Source organism: Sparus aurata, chromosome 24, assembly GCF_900880675.1.
Source record: "Sparus aurata chromosome 24, fSpaAur1.1, whole genome shotgun sequence".
NCBI classification, from domain to species: domain Eukaryota; kingdom Metazoa; phylum Chordata; class Actinopteri; order Spariformes; family Sparidae; genus Sparus; species Sparus aurata.
In genome coordinates this window covers 10,330,023-10,344,029 of record NC_044210.1, presented here as the reverse complement: position 1 = coordinate 10,344,029, position 14,007 = coordinate 10,330,023, and the positions used below count along the sequence as shown (strand labels likewise).

General features: G+C 42.3%; 1 protein-coding gene across 1 annotated transcript in view; it reads right to left on the bottom strand.

The window, feature by feature from the left end:
• LOC115577344 (fidgetin-like) overlaps positions 1-13,508 on the bottom strand; it is a 50,898-nt gene extending 37,390 nt beyond the window's left edge. The window contains exon 1 of the mRNA XM_030410380.1: positions 13,425-13,508. The gene's annotated coding sequence lies outside the window, so the exon portion shown is untranslated. The remainder of the gene's footprint in view (positions 1-13,424) is intronic.
• Positions 13,509-14,007: the final 499 nt, after the last annotated feature.

Below are 14,007 nucleotides of genomic sequence, written 5' to 3'. Positions count from 1 at the left end.
CCAGGTAGAAAAGTGGACCCTTCCTCTTCCTCTTCCTCTTCCCCCTATCCTCCACCTGCTCTCGCTCCGTGTCTTTGTTTATGAGGGCGGCTGCGGCGGATCACACACTCCTGCAGGCCGAGGGGGAGCTACAACTTCCCTCTCTCTCGCCATTCTCCTGTATTAATTGTCGTCTTTTTCCCTCCCTCCTCATCAATTCATTAAATTTGTCAAGCCTGCGACGCAATCAAGGATTTGTTAGCGTAATTAGAATTGATTGAAAACTCACCTAATCGCCGCGTAATAGCCCCGTAAAGAAGTCTATCTCTTTTTTTTTTTTTTTTTTAAGGTTGTTATGCGGCGCTAATTATTAGTTAGTGATTAGAAAAAGGCCTTAAATTGGCGTCTTTTATGTTTAAGTGAGTAAAAACACAGCTCTGTGGTATAACACGGCGTGGCGAGCGCGCTCTCCCTTTGCTCTCTTCATTTACATACCGGAGGCAAAGGTATAATTCAAGTGTGTTGAATATGCAGTGTTGCTATAAAAGGCGCCCACATTGATATGGAAAATCTTATGTAGAGTCACACAGGACGCTTTCAGGTTTAATTTCATGACACGTTTTTCTGATTTGTGACCGACTGCATGTGTGTGTGTGTGTGTGTGTGTGTGTGTGAGAGAGAGAGAGTGTGTGTGTGTGTGTGTGAGTGTGTGTGGAGGAGATTTAACGGCAACATAAATCTAAATAGATTTTAACTCATTAGCCATTGGAGAGGTAATGATGTAAGTCTGCCACTAATGAGCTTAAGCGCTTAATTGAATGGGGGGGGGGGGGGGGGGAGACACACACACACACACACATACACACACACATATGCACATGCACGGACACCCACACAAGTGCACAAAAGGATGCAACCACAAATACCGCCTCCTGTGTTGGCACGGTGTGGGTTTTTTTTTGTTTTTTTTCCTCCGTTTTCTCTCTCCGGGGTCATGTGAGGGGGGGAGGGGGGAAGGGAGGGGGGAGTGGAAGTCACATGACCAGCTAAATTTCAACCCCGGCGCCTGCAGACTTCAGTGTCGGCCCTCATCACTTCACGGCTGCACTTTTCGGTGCCTCTTCCCACCCCGTCCCTCCCTCCCTCCCTCCCTCCCTCGAACGAGAGCACGAAACAACAAACCAGATCTGATGTGTTATTTATTAAATGAGTGCAAGCAACAAAGGCTCTTTTTCCCACAATAAGTGCCGAATCAAAGCAGCCATTGAACGTCGCGCTAATCAAACTCCAAATGTTCCATATTCGCGGTATAAGAGGGAGAAGAAACATGCAACGAAGCCCCCCCCCCCCACTCCCCACCGACCGCTTTGATGCCACCTCTTCCAGACACATTTCATATTTTTATTCATCTCTTCCAAATAATTATCAGCACTTAACCCGCCGTGTCTGCCAAGACGCCGGGACGTCAGAATCAATTTGGGCGAAGAAGAAAGCTTATAGGATAAAGTGTCCGTTCTTGAGACAATACATTTAGAATAGAACATGTTCCCCTGGTAATACACGCTACGAAAATGATGATATCCAATTTCTATCAAATATGCCCCTGATATAAACAAAGCCCCAGTGAATGGGGGGGACAATCTCAAAGCAGGAAATCCAGAGGGAGAGAAAAGGGGAGATTAGAAAAAGCCCAGACAGTGTTTCCAGTTCAGATAAAAGAAGGAGGGGGAGAAGAAGAAGAAGAAAAAAAAGGAGAAAAAAAAGGGAAGAAGCGGGGATGAGTCGTCTTCGCTCAGAGGCTACAACAGTGTGTGTGGCCAATCCACTTTTATGAGCCCAGACTAACGCCCTGATGGGACACGGCGTAGATTTGAGCAGAGCCTATTGAGCATAAGCTGCTAAATTTGGCAATAAAGGGAATGTGATTTACTGTAAGCTCCAGTGGGCCGAGAGCGACGCGGCCGACGGCGTGCGCACATGCACACACACACACACACAGACACACACCTGCGAGCATAAAAACACACACTAACAATAACTCACTCACTCTGTTACTGTCTCCTGCTCTCTCCCTCATTCTCCTCGACACACACACACACAATGTGAACGCCTGGCCGGCTTGCCTCTGAGCCACCACACACTCGCGCAGCCACTCATGCGGCTCAGCGGCAGTGACTTTGACAAATAACCAGGAAGTCCTGGTGTTGGCTTAAAAACTCCAACTTGTTCAGTTGCAATTCTGCATTTGTCCTGCTTTAATGGCTGTGGAAGTGGCTTTGGAGGTAATCTGTCAGTGATTGATTAGAGCCCGGCCAAATCCCCCTCACTGAACGCATTGGTAGGCTGCAGGCCCGCCCGCTACTGTGTGAGGCAGAGAGAGATGCAGGAAAGAGAGGGGAAGGACAGGAAGATGAGAAACATGGCCCTGCTCAGTGTGTATGTGTGTGTGTGTGTGTGTGTGTGGTTGTGTGTGTGTGAGCGCACGTGTGTGTGTCTACATCAAGTCGGCAGCAATTCAAATGGCAAAGTTCACCTGCACTTCTAAGAATCCAATAGGTAACGCTGGATCCATTTCAAAATAAAATCCAATAACATAAAAATACATCAAGAAAAAACATTTGTTCCCTTTAAATATATTTTTCTCTTCAAACCTTATTTAGTTTTATTGTTTTCACACCATATAAGGAACATTTTGTGAATACAAACAGTAAAATATATATAAATAGTATATCCGTAATATATCTACCAAGTTATCATATCATCAGTGACGTTAATTATGTTTGGGGTCAATAACGTTATAAAACTCGAAAGCATATGCAATAAATTTAAGTTAATAAGTTAAGTTAATGTTAAGCAATTTTTAAGAGGATCCCGAACAGACACATGAGGGTTAAACACAACTGACCACCCAATAGGTGAGTCATCACTCTAAATGCTGTTTAAACCCACAAAACTTTATTTAACATCCTAGTTAAAAGTTTCTACCAATGCCAAATATGTGTGTTAAATGGTCCAAAAGACATCGTGATGGTATAGTGCTTTAAATAAATTGGAATTGATGCCAATTTATAGAAACCATCATTAATAAATGATCAATTAACAGTTAATTAAACTGTATTAATAGTTATTTCAGCATCAACAAACAATACAAGTCTTTTTAAATCATTTACTCAGCAATTGTAAAGGTGCACAAACATCACTGACCTTCCAAGTAATGTTTATAGATTAACTGCACAGTATTTATTCATCATTTACAATTGTTTAACAAATGGTTTATAAAGCATTTAATTGTTCGTTAACAGTGAAATAACTGTTAACTTGTGTGTATTAACTATTTATTGAATATTTATCACTGATGGTTAATATAAAGTGTTAGCGTGGAGTCAAGCATTCAGATCCTTTTAGGGAAAGTGGAAATACTCAAGTCGTACATTAATAAATTAACATTACTCAAAAAATGGTAAGTACCAAATAAAAACTCTTCGAGTTGAAGGATGAGAGGATTCTTATATTACTGTTGCTGGAGATAATTGTAAGTCGCCACAATTACTTCAGTATAATGACTTTTAATTAGTTCAGTCATGTTTAAACGTTAATAATAGATAATTAAAATAAGGGAACAATCTTTCCCTCTGAAATATACCTCAAGATGGTACTTATGTACTGTACTTGACTAAATCTACCCAGCCACTTCCCACCACTGTATGTGTTTTATAATACTGTCAGATTGATTTTAGACAACCTTGAAGCAGGTGAAGGGAAATAAAAGAAGCAGACACGGGGCGCCAAGGAGCGTTATCAGACTTTACATTTTGTAAAGAGTGACATGATCGTGACGCCAAGACCTCCAAACTTCATCTGATTCTTGGCAGAGTTTTTGTCTGAGCGCGAAGCACAGATAGGAGCCGAGTCGCTCCGCAGCCAGCAGCCCACGTTATCCTCCATCTTACAAGAAAGAGACTTTTTAACGGCTCCTCAGATTTAATCAATTCTTCTATATCACTTGCTGTAACTGATTTACTCCGCTAATGATTACACTTCCCATGATGTAATCATCAGTTTTCATCCCTTTTATTTATGTGAGCTGATGACTGCATTTGAGTTCAGCACGTAAAACAAATGAAGCGGCTGGTTACGTTGCAGCCGAATATAAATAATCTGCCTGAACAACGTATTTAAATTTGTGTTAAATAGATACATATGTGCGGTTATCAACCGTGCAAATTGAGACTGAAATATAAATGGTGGTTAAACAGTATTCAAACATTGCTGTCTCTTTTCTAACCATTCAGAACCAATTTTTACAGCAATAGAAAATATTTCTTTCTTTTTATTTATAATCAAAGATGAGCAAAGTCCCTTTTGGCAAACATGTAGAGGCTCTGACCATGAAAATGTTTAGTATGAATCTTAATCTCACTTAAGCGATAATTATTTCTGCTCGCCACAAACCTGACTAGCAAAATGGAATTCAATCAGAGCCCGCGCATAATGACAGTCATTATGAAAATAATGAATAAAAAAGTAATAATGACATCCCTGTCTGTATTCAGACCTCTTTTTCTCACACATCTCCATGGTGATCTGAATTATTTTTTTCATCTCTACATTCTGGCCAGCTCATGGCCGTCTTAATCACATTGTTTATGGTAAACCAAGCGTTGTGTGGTCGCTCCATGCTTGGACTCGTTTAATTAACCACTTGAGAGGTGTAGCCGAGTCTACAGTAGTCGGCCGTTGTCTCCTGCAGTGGTGAGTGCAGGGTTATTGTTGCTGACCAGTCCATCTCTCAGCAGCTCTCTGCAGCTCTCTCTGCTGAGAGCTCTTTGAAACAAGACAAATCTCCCTCCGAGCAAGAATTTGCCATTCTACCGCTAATGTGAATCAACATCTGACAACCAGGAACAATATAATTATCAGAAAAACATCTCACTGGGGCTGTGGAGGAACAGATTACACATGCTGGGATTTACTGGATGCTCTTCTCCATCACAGCCTCCGATTCAGGACAATAAAATGTAACTTTTTAGACGACAGATTTACATTTCTGAATGAAATCAGTTTAGTAATCATATTTTTATGCAAGGTATGATGTTGTGATGTTTTTCTTTTTTATTTTGAAGTGTCATCGTCTGTAGTCATTGATCTTTTGTTTCAACAAATCCTTGTAGCTAAATAAACACCTGAGTAGGTCATTTGTGCGCATTTCCCGAAAACAATACCATAGTTGCAGTTTACGAGAAACGCATACCGGACCCTCATAGTATAGTCAAAGTTTATTTTTGGTTTAGGTTAGAAAAACTCTGGTTTAGGTTTACATGTTGGAAAACATCACCACGTTACTGCTGTTACTTGGTACCTACATTACCGAAGTGTCTTACGTTACGTTACGTTACATTACGTTACGCTACATAACGTTACGTTACATTACGTTACGCTACATAACGCTGCGCTACATTACGTTACGTGACACAACTTCACCATGTTTCTAAGTTTAAATAACTCACTGTTGACTTCTGGACATGAAGACAAGCGCCCGAGTGAAAATAAATGTCAAAGACTGGAAAGAACAGTACACCGCTTCAGACAGGTGAGTTGAAGAGAGAGTACGGAACTTATGTTGGAAGCTGGTTTCTAGTTTACATAAGAGGACTCCATTTCTGAACTAACGTTAGTGACCGTTGCTCTGTGTTAGCAGAGCGGAGAGAGCCACTCGATAACACACATAGAAGTTCTTTGGACTGTCGTGGAAAAATCCGATCCGATTCCTTTGCAGTCCAGCAGCAATAAACAATTTAAACAAATAATTTGGAGGTTTGTATAGGCACCAAGAGACGGAGAAGGTCAAGTTACATTACAACCTGCTCACATATGGCCAATAAAAAGTGATTAATACGTGCAGATTGTTACAAATTGTTACACAGAGCCCCTTCAATCACCATTGTGTTAGCTTTTTTTGGACATTTCTTTAAATGAAAATCTTAAAAGACTTTAAGATGACATTTTGTGTTTGTTTTCCAACAGCTTTTGGTGTGCTGTCGTTGGTACATATATTTTCTTCTTACCTTCCACGCGGTAGATGTGTGTGTGGTGGACCATGTCCTTGAGGTTTACTCTTTTGATTCAATAGCGCTCCACATGGATGGACTCAATCAGATACCTCAAACCCAGTGAAGGGTGATGCTCAATGGAGCTGAAGTTACACTACAGCAGCTCCTCAGAGAAAAGACGGCCTGGTTCTCAGACGATGTTTACATGTACGGACGCCTCTTATCCCTGTAGAAACCGCAGAAAAACCTGCATTTTAAGTGCATAAACATAGGCATTTGGACCTGACATGAAGCAGCGCTGCATGATTGCTTAATTGTTGTCACTGGCACGGTGAGGTACTTTACATTCGGGAACAAACAACATATTTATATGGGGTTTTGCCGGCTGTCGGTGAACATGGAGGATTTCTTGCATGGGTGAAGCATGTGAGGTTCAAGGCTACACTTTCAATAAATCCTCCCTGAGTTTTCTTTTACTTTTCCAACTGTCAAAACATATTTAAAGCAAAAAGATTTCAAATGCGTCATCAAAGGCGTAGCGCAGAGATCACATCATGTACTTATCCTAAACATCAGATTTAGAGCAGATGTACAGCTTAAAAAACGGATTGGAGGGATATCAGAAGACACAGCTGCGGTTAGCTGTACAAATCTGTTCAAATCAGTATTCTGTTCCATCTCTCCAAACACTTACACGCAGTTCCTGAACAATAACTAAGAAGGTCTGGGCAAAGAACTTGAAATGGCCAACAGGGTTTCTGGCCCTAGAAGCCATTACTCCTTGAATACCTTGAGGATAATGAAACTGGGCCAGGGGAGAGTGGAGATGGAAAACTGTGCTGTTGGAGTGCACTGAGCCATTGCACATTTCTGTTTGAACCCATAACACTGTGGCCATGTGACAAATGATAGCAAACACGGAGCCTGAGCCACTCGGAGAAGATTATAGTCAGGCCAGTTCAAATAAAACTAAAAAAAAAGGTGCTTTTTTTTCCCCTGGTTGTTGGTTTTCACTGTGCATGTTGTGTTTGCAATCATTATTTAGGCCAGTTCAGGTGACAGCAACCTATTTGTAATTCTTCAACAGCCCATCAAACCAAACAACCCAAAGGAAAATGTAATATATATATAGAGAGAGCATTTTTGCAGAGTTATTTTCAAGGATTTATAAGGCTGTCTGCTAAATGAGACAAAGCGAGGGGACCTTTAACTTAGTTTAGCATAAAGACGGTAAGCAAGGGGAAAAACCTGGAAATCTACCTTGATTTTCTACAAATAAAATACATCAACTGCACATTTTACTTTTACTTATTTTGTAATCCGTACAAATAAGTCTAAAAAGGTTGTATATTTGTTTTTACCTTTAGGTCGAGCTTCTTGTTTTTTATGCCAACAATCTCTTGACCGTAGAGTCAATACAAGAGTCTTGAGGGAATACTTATTTCAGGAAATGTGCTTTTTTGCAGAAAGTTAGATAAGGATTGATACCACTCTCAGATGTATCCATTTAATATGGCGCTACAGCCAGGAAACCAGTGCGGTTAACTGCATTTAGCATAAAACAGGAACAGGAAAACAGCTAGCTTGGCTAATGCAGTACATGTTGTTGTTATATCCTTTTGACTGAGCCATGGCTAGCTTGTCATCTCCCTACTTTCTGTGTTTAATCTCCTGGTCGCGCCATCTAACAAACAGCAGTAGTCGCAGAAGTGGTAGACTACTTTGATATTCTGGGAAAATACCTTTTTTTTTGCAGATCTATCCTATAAATGTGGCATGATAGCCAGGGGTCCGTTAGCTGAGTTTAGCATGAATACTATGCTAGTATCATATTTAACATACAGAAAGCAACCTTAAGGGAAGGTTTGATATTTTGGGAAATGAGAAAAGTTAGATGAGAAGATTGACACCACGCAGATTTATGTATTAAATATAACACAACAGCCAGAAGACCGTTAGCTTACTTTAACTGCCTGGCAACTTGTTATGTCTGCTTCCTGTTTTTATTTCGATGACCCGTTGGCTTTAGCACCATTTAACAAAACTGGATACAGCATGACAGAGATTTACTGTCAGAGTGAGAAACAACAATTCATGAGATGAGTTTTTTTTTCTATGTCGGAGGCCAAAACTAAAGAGTCTATTTGTCATACCATAACGCAGTAAAATCCTCATATTGATTTCCTGGGAATAGGCAAAGAAGTTTCCTTGCACTCGCAGCACGAAGGACGAACCAAGCTATTTCTCCTTTGAGTCACATGTCAATTTGTACCAGTGCTATCTGAGAAATGAACATTGGCTGGGAGCAGACTTCCTGATTGGTCATTTTGAAGCAGAGAAGTACGTCTGCATGTCCTGACCTCTGCCCGTTGTTTCTTCATGCTCTGCTGTATAACAAGACCATCACACAGCACCAACAGGAGACGGGTCTCAGCTGCTCGCACTCTTTATCAGAATGGGCTGTGTGGAGCCAGGCGCCTCAAGGAAGTATCAGTAAACAACGCTATAGGGTTCCAGTTGCTATACGCTCAGGCACTCATGCAAAATTCAGCACTTTGTATGTAGACTGAGACAGAGCCAAGGCAGGAGGCAGGGGTTATGTTTTAACTGGTGAACCTTCAGAACTCGACTATTCCCTCTCTAATTCTGACGGAAATGTTTGCGAGTTTGACCTGAGAGCGTGAAACAGAAATATTAATTGCTGCACTTAAACATGAGGAAATTTCAAACAGCGGCTGGCTGCTGTAGCTCCAGCTCCAACCAGTTATCTCTCGCAGTCTCCCTCTGTCTTCCTCCCAAGTCCTTTAATGGTGTGATCGCCCTTAACTCCACTGTAAATCTCTCCCCAACGGCTTATGGTTCAAATTAATGGCCCTGCCATAAGTGTTTGAATTTCATGAATTGTAATAATACTTACATCACAAGACACATGAAGTCATGTCTCCCTCTCTACAGTGGAGATATGATACATTTTAGAGGGATGCACAAAGTGGTCCCCTGGTACGGTAGTGATGTATTCTAATAGACTGTGCTGGCCAACCCCCGGGTGCAGATATTCATGATTCATATTTGAAGGCTGCAGGACATTTAAATGGGACATTAAGTGGCGTAGAAGATTAAAACACTGTTGGCTTTTGTGGAATAACTGGGACGTTCACTGGTGGGATATAATACTTCTTCTTTTTTTTAACGATAACTGCTTGTTCTGAGCAGTCCAAATATATCAAAGTCAAACTACATTTCGATTTCTCTTCGCTTTTTATTAGAGGAAATGTAAATTGTAATGTTCGCCGCAGCTAATATGCTTTACTATTAAATGTTAAAGAGGATAAAAATGTTTGTAAAGGCCTCTGTGGGAGGCTTTTTCCCATGGTAGCAGTGCACACACTAACTGGAGAGCATACAAGAATGTATTAAAGGACTTGCTAACAGCCAATAAAAATAGTAAATGTCTAACTTTTTGGAAAGCAAGACAACAAAATGGAAGGCAAAAAAACCTAGCTTGCTAACATTATGGCAGATTCCAATTAGCCATTTTAGCCCCTGTACACTGAATGCTGCATTATAAAAGGAGGTAAGTCTCTATTTGGCAAGAGTACATAATTATGGTAATAATTTTTTTTTAACAATGGCATAAAATGAGCTTTATCTTGGTTAATTACCAATAGTAATTGAAGCGGTCTTACAACAATCAACATTTTTAAGGACCCATTGCATTCCAGTCAAAAAGTGGCCGCTAGCAAGATTGGAAAATCGAAGTCAATTAAGCTAGCTTGCTAACGTTACACCAGATAACCCGCTTGCTTACCTTAATGCCGATTCGCTCTCGCTGTTATTTTTCTCTCCTATTATTTCAACACTAGCTGAGTCACTGTCAGCTCCTACAAACTCAATGTTCTGCTACAAAAGGAGGTAAGTGTTGGAAGTCTCTATTTGGCAAGAGTAGATAATTATGACGGGAAAAAAAAAACTGGATCATAATTGCATCAAAATTAATTCAATGTCAACTGTTAGACAAAATGTCTTTGTGCAAGATAATTGTGCCACATTTTCGACTGACGCTTTTATGCTTTTAAAAAGTGGCGGGGACAAAACGGGGTCATTAAAGCGGACGCCAATTAACCTAGCTTGCGCTCATTACGCCGGTTAGCCTAGCTCGCTAACGTCGACGTGCTGATTCCCACCAGCTGTCGCTTTTCACTCATGTTATTCCAACACCAGCTGAGTCATTGTCAGCTCCTGTGTTATAAAAGCAGGAAGGGGAGTTTCATCAAATATGTCAGTCTACAATTTACTTCTATGAAATTGTATTTAATTAACTATGCTTTTAAAAAGTGATGTAGACTAAATTGTTCATTTTCAGAAAATGGTGGGGACATGTACCCAGTGTAAAAGACACCTATGGGAGTGGTCAAATTAAAAATAAACTATCTTACCTAATCACTATCTTATTAAACTGATAATGTACCAACAAATAAAAAAAAAATCATGCCCTGCTGGCCACTATTTGATGAAATAACAAACACACACTTAGGAAATATAGGGATTTCTTCGGTTTCTGCAGTGACAGGGTACAAATCTGGCAATTTGTAAGCTTCAAACAAGGTTAGGAAGCTGACAAATACATCCTTGTCTGTCATAATGATCTTACAACTTTATCTAGCCATTATTATTATAGGTGTAGCGCATGGACGTGTGTGTGTGTGTGTGTGTGTGGTGGAGCACGAGGACAGACTTGATGATCCCCTGTCTCCTGGTGACTGTGTGGAGCCAGCCAGCCGTGGCGAGGCTGCCATAACTACCAGTTGAGCTCTGTCAGGGAGATGACCCACTCTCTATTCAACAAGACCTGCCACCCTGACAGACAGACAGACGGACGGACGGACAGAGAGCATGACGGACAGTGAGACAGGCGGGCGAGGAAAGACAAAAGACACAGCATGTGAATATTTTAACTCTGGAATGGATCACGAGGAACACGCCGTCTCACTCCAAACAGCTGAAAACAGGAAAAAGCCGTAGGTGTAATTGGACCTCAGCAGCGCGGGTCAGGAGTCAACGGTCTTATTTGAGGGCTAACACCATTTAAGACTAATTTGAGACTATGTGTTATTGTGCCTTTAACTAAGTTTCTAACCTGATCTGTATAGAGGTTCATTGTGCTTTTAAAAGAGACCTGCTGCCCTGCAAAAGGCCATCTAATGGTTTTTCAAACCCACAGTATTACTTTAATGTACCGCGGATCAAAGGATAAAACAACCTGCTTCTGCAGACGGGGGAGAGAAAAAAAAAAAGAAACCTGAAGTGCAGAGAAGATTTTTGATTTCCTTTATGAGGAGTCCATTTGGGTTCTCACGGTTTACGAATGATTGCCGTCTAGCAAACGATTAAAAGGCACTTAAGCGGAAAATCAAAGCGCATTTATTATGTGGCTTACCTCATACATTTCATACAATTAAATACAATATGTATTCCATGGAGGTATAGGAAAGAGATGGATCTGTTTAATCCTTCCAATCATGCACAATAAAATATAAAGAAAAAAATAAGTTTATCATTTATCATGTAGAAGTTAATTAAAAACTCACAAAGGTTTATTTTTTCCGTAACTGAATAAACAAGCTGCTCTCAGAGGAAAATAAGGTCGCAGAACACCGTTTGAAGCTTGAAAGGTGGCAGGGTCCGCCACATATAAACAAAGTTAAACAGTACGAAGCTGTGTTGTCCTTTAAGGTTTGTTCAGCCATGAAAACAAAGTCAGTTTGTTTAATGAGGCATAATAAAAAAAATCCATCAATAACATTTATTTCTACGTAGTGCACCTTTAAATTGTGTGGAAATAAACTCGGCTTCAACTTGTAGCAAATATTTCTGTTTTCAGTATATCTAAAATACGGGGAATTCTCATTATAACCGTGTTAATTAGGGTTCTCATTACAAACCAGGAGCTCCCGTGTACGTGTGTGTGTGTGTGTGTGTGTGTGTGTGCGTGTTCGGGCACTGTTGCTTCAGTATACCTGTGCGAGGCTGCATTAGTGCGTTCATTTTGTCGTCAGTGTTTGTGTGCAAGTAGCGAGGTCAGGACCTGGGCTGGAGGCCCGTCCCCGGAGAGCTTGCCTCCAGCGTGACCAACTAACACTACAAACAATTAAAAACCACTGCTGCCTCCCCCCGGGGCGTTCGGCTTTATCTAGCTCGGGTCGGAGAAATCGCTGCTCTGCGCTGCACACGATCCTCCAAACTAAACCCTCGGTATCTGGTCTATAACGATGCCGGGCAACGCAGAAGATGGAGAGGCAGAATCGATACGGCTACAGCCTGTGGACCAGTGTGGAGACAGGGGGCTATTATTAGGACGTCCTTTCTTTACCACCTGAGCCACTTACACACTTAGGATAGTCACACACACACACACACACACACACACACACGTACGTTCAACCCTTCCTCGGTCAGAGGAGCTCGAACGAATGATGCTTGTGGGCAAACGTGCTTTAATCTCTACCATTATTACAACGCAAATCAAATATTCACATTACAAAATCAACAACATGTTCTCTCCCTGCCACCGCGGATTCACCTGAAAAGAAGCAAGACTGCTGCAAAATTAATCACAACTTTGAGGGCGAACAAATAATTCAGACTCGTGGTCTTGCCTGATGCAACACAGGCAGGTCTGCTGCAGGGAGCCGGGCCCTGGCATCCAGAGCAGGTAGTCTGTTTGAATTAAACCATCTGAATTTATTAGCGGAGCGGGACGCAGTTAGCGGAGCAGCCAGCCAGTAAGATAACCAGTCAGCCAACCAGTTATCTCCCTGGGCATATGCTGTGTCCGCTGCTCCAGAGCCCCGCTGTCAAAGCCATTGTGAATCCTAATGATCACAGTGCATCCCGACCGGTCAACGCACACACACAGACACACATGCAGACACTCTCTCCCCGGTCTTCGCTCCAGGGGTCCTGACAAAACAGGAGACGGCGGGGACTCGTCAGAAGACAGCGATGCCGGTGCGCTCCACCTGCTCACTGATTCTTACGCCTGGAGGAGCCTGAAGGCACCGCCATCACACAACCTCCCTGTCCGTGGCACACAACACACACACACACACAAATCGATAGACACACACACACACAGATGCCCACATTCATACAGACACACACAGATCCACGCTGCACATATACATCCTGCTCCTCCTGCTGTCTCCTACTTACTTACCTCCCACCTCTTTTTTCCTCCTCGCATCCTTTCCCTCGTGCCCCCTTCAATTCGACCCCATCCATATCCTGTTATTTGTCCTCCTTCCTCACCTCTTCGTCCCCTTCCTCATCCCCCCCCCCTCCAAACTGCAGAATGCATGAACCAACATATACACACACACCTACACACACCCTCACCTGTCAGGTACCATCAGTGAGGGGGAGAGTTGAAGAGACGTGACAGCGTGCTGAAGGAATCGTGTGCCAGGAACAGAGACCTCGCTGCGCTCACCTCTGCTGTGCTGGAACACAACGAGCTGCAGCCCCTCACCTTTGTTAAGGATCAGGCCTGTTTGGAGAGCGCTGGAGAACCTCCAACAGGCAGAGCGGCGGAGACACGCTGGGAAGAGGAGGTAATGTAGCCGAGTGTGTGGAGAGGAAGTTCTTGTAATCAATAGGCGCAGAGAGTGAGTCGGAGAGGAAGAAACAAAGACGGAAAGAAAGGAAAAGTAAGCATGGGGTATGGAGGGCCAACACACGCAGCCCGAAGGCCTTTTCAGTATCCATCAAGTTCAACAAGTTGGCCCGAAAGCTTGCAGCTGCCATACGTGGTGAAGCATTTGCACAGTGAAGTCCAACAAGTCAGCAGAAGCCCGACGGATGATTCGCTGGAGCACAATCATAAAAAAAACTTACACAACTTCCCGTGAAAGAAAGACAACTCGTAGTGCCGCGCTTGCCACTTTTGCCGATTGGCGGTGTCTTTATTTTTCACAGGTAT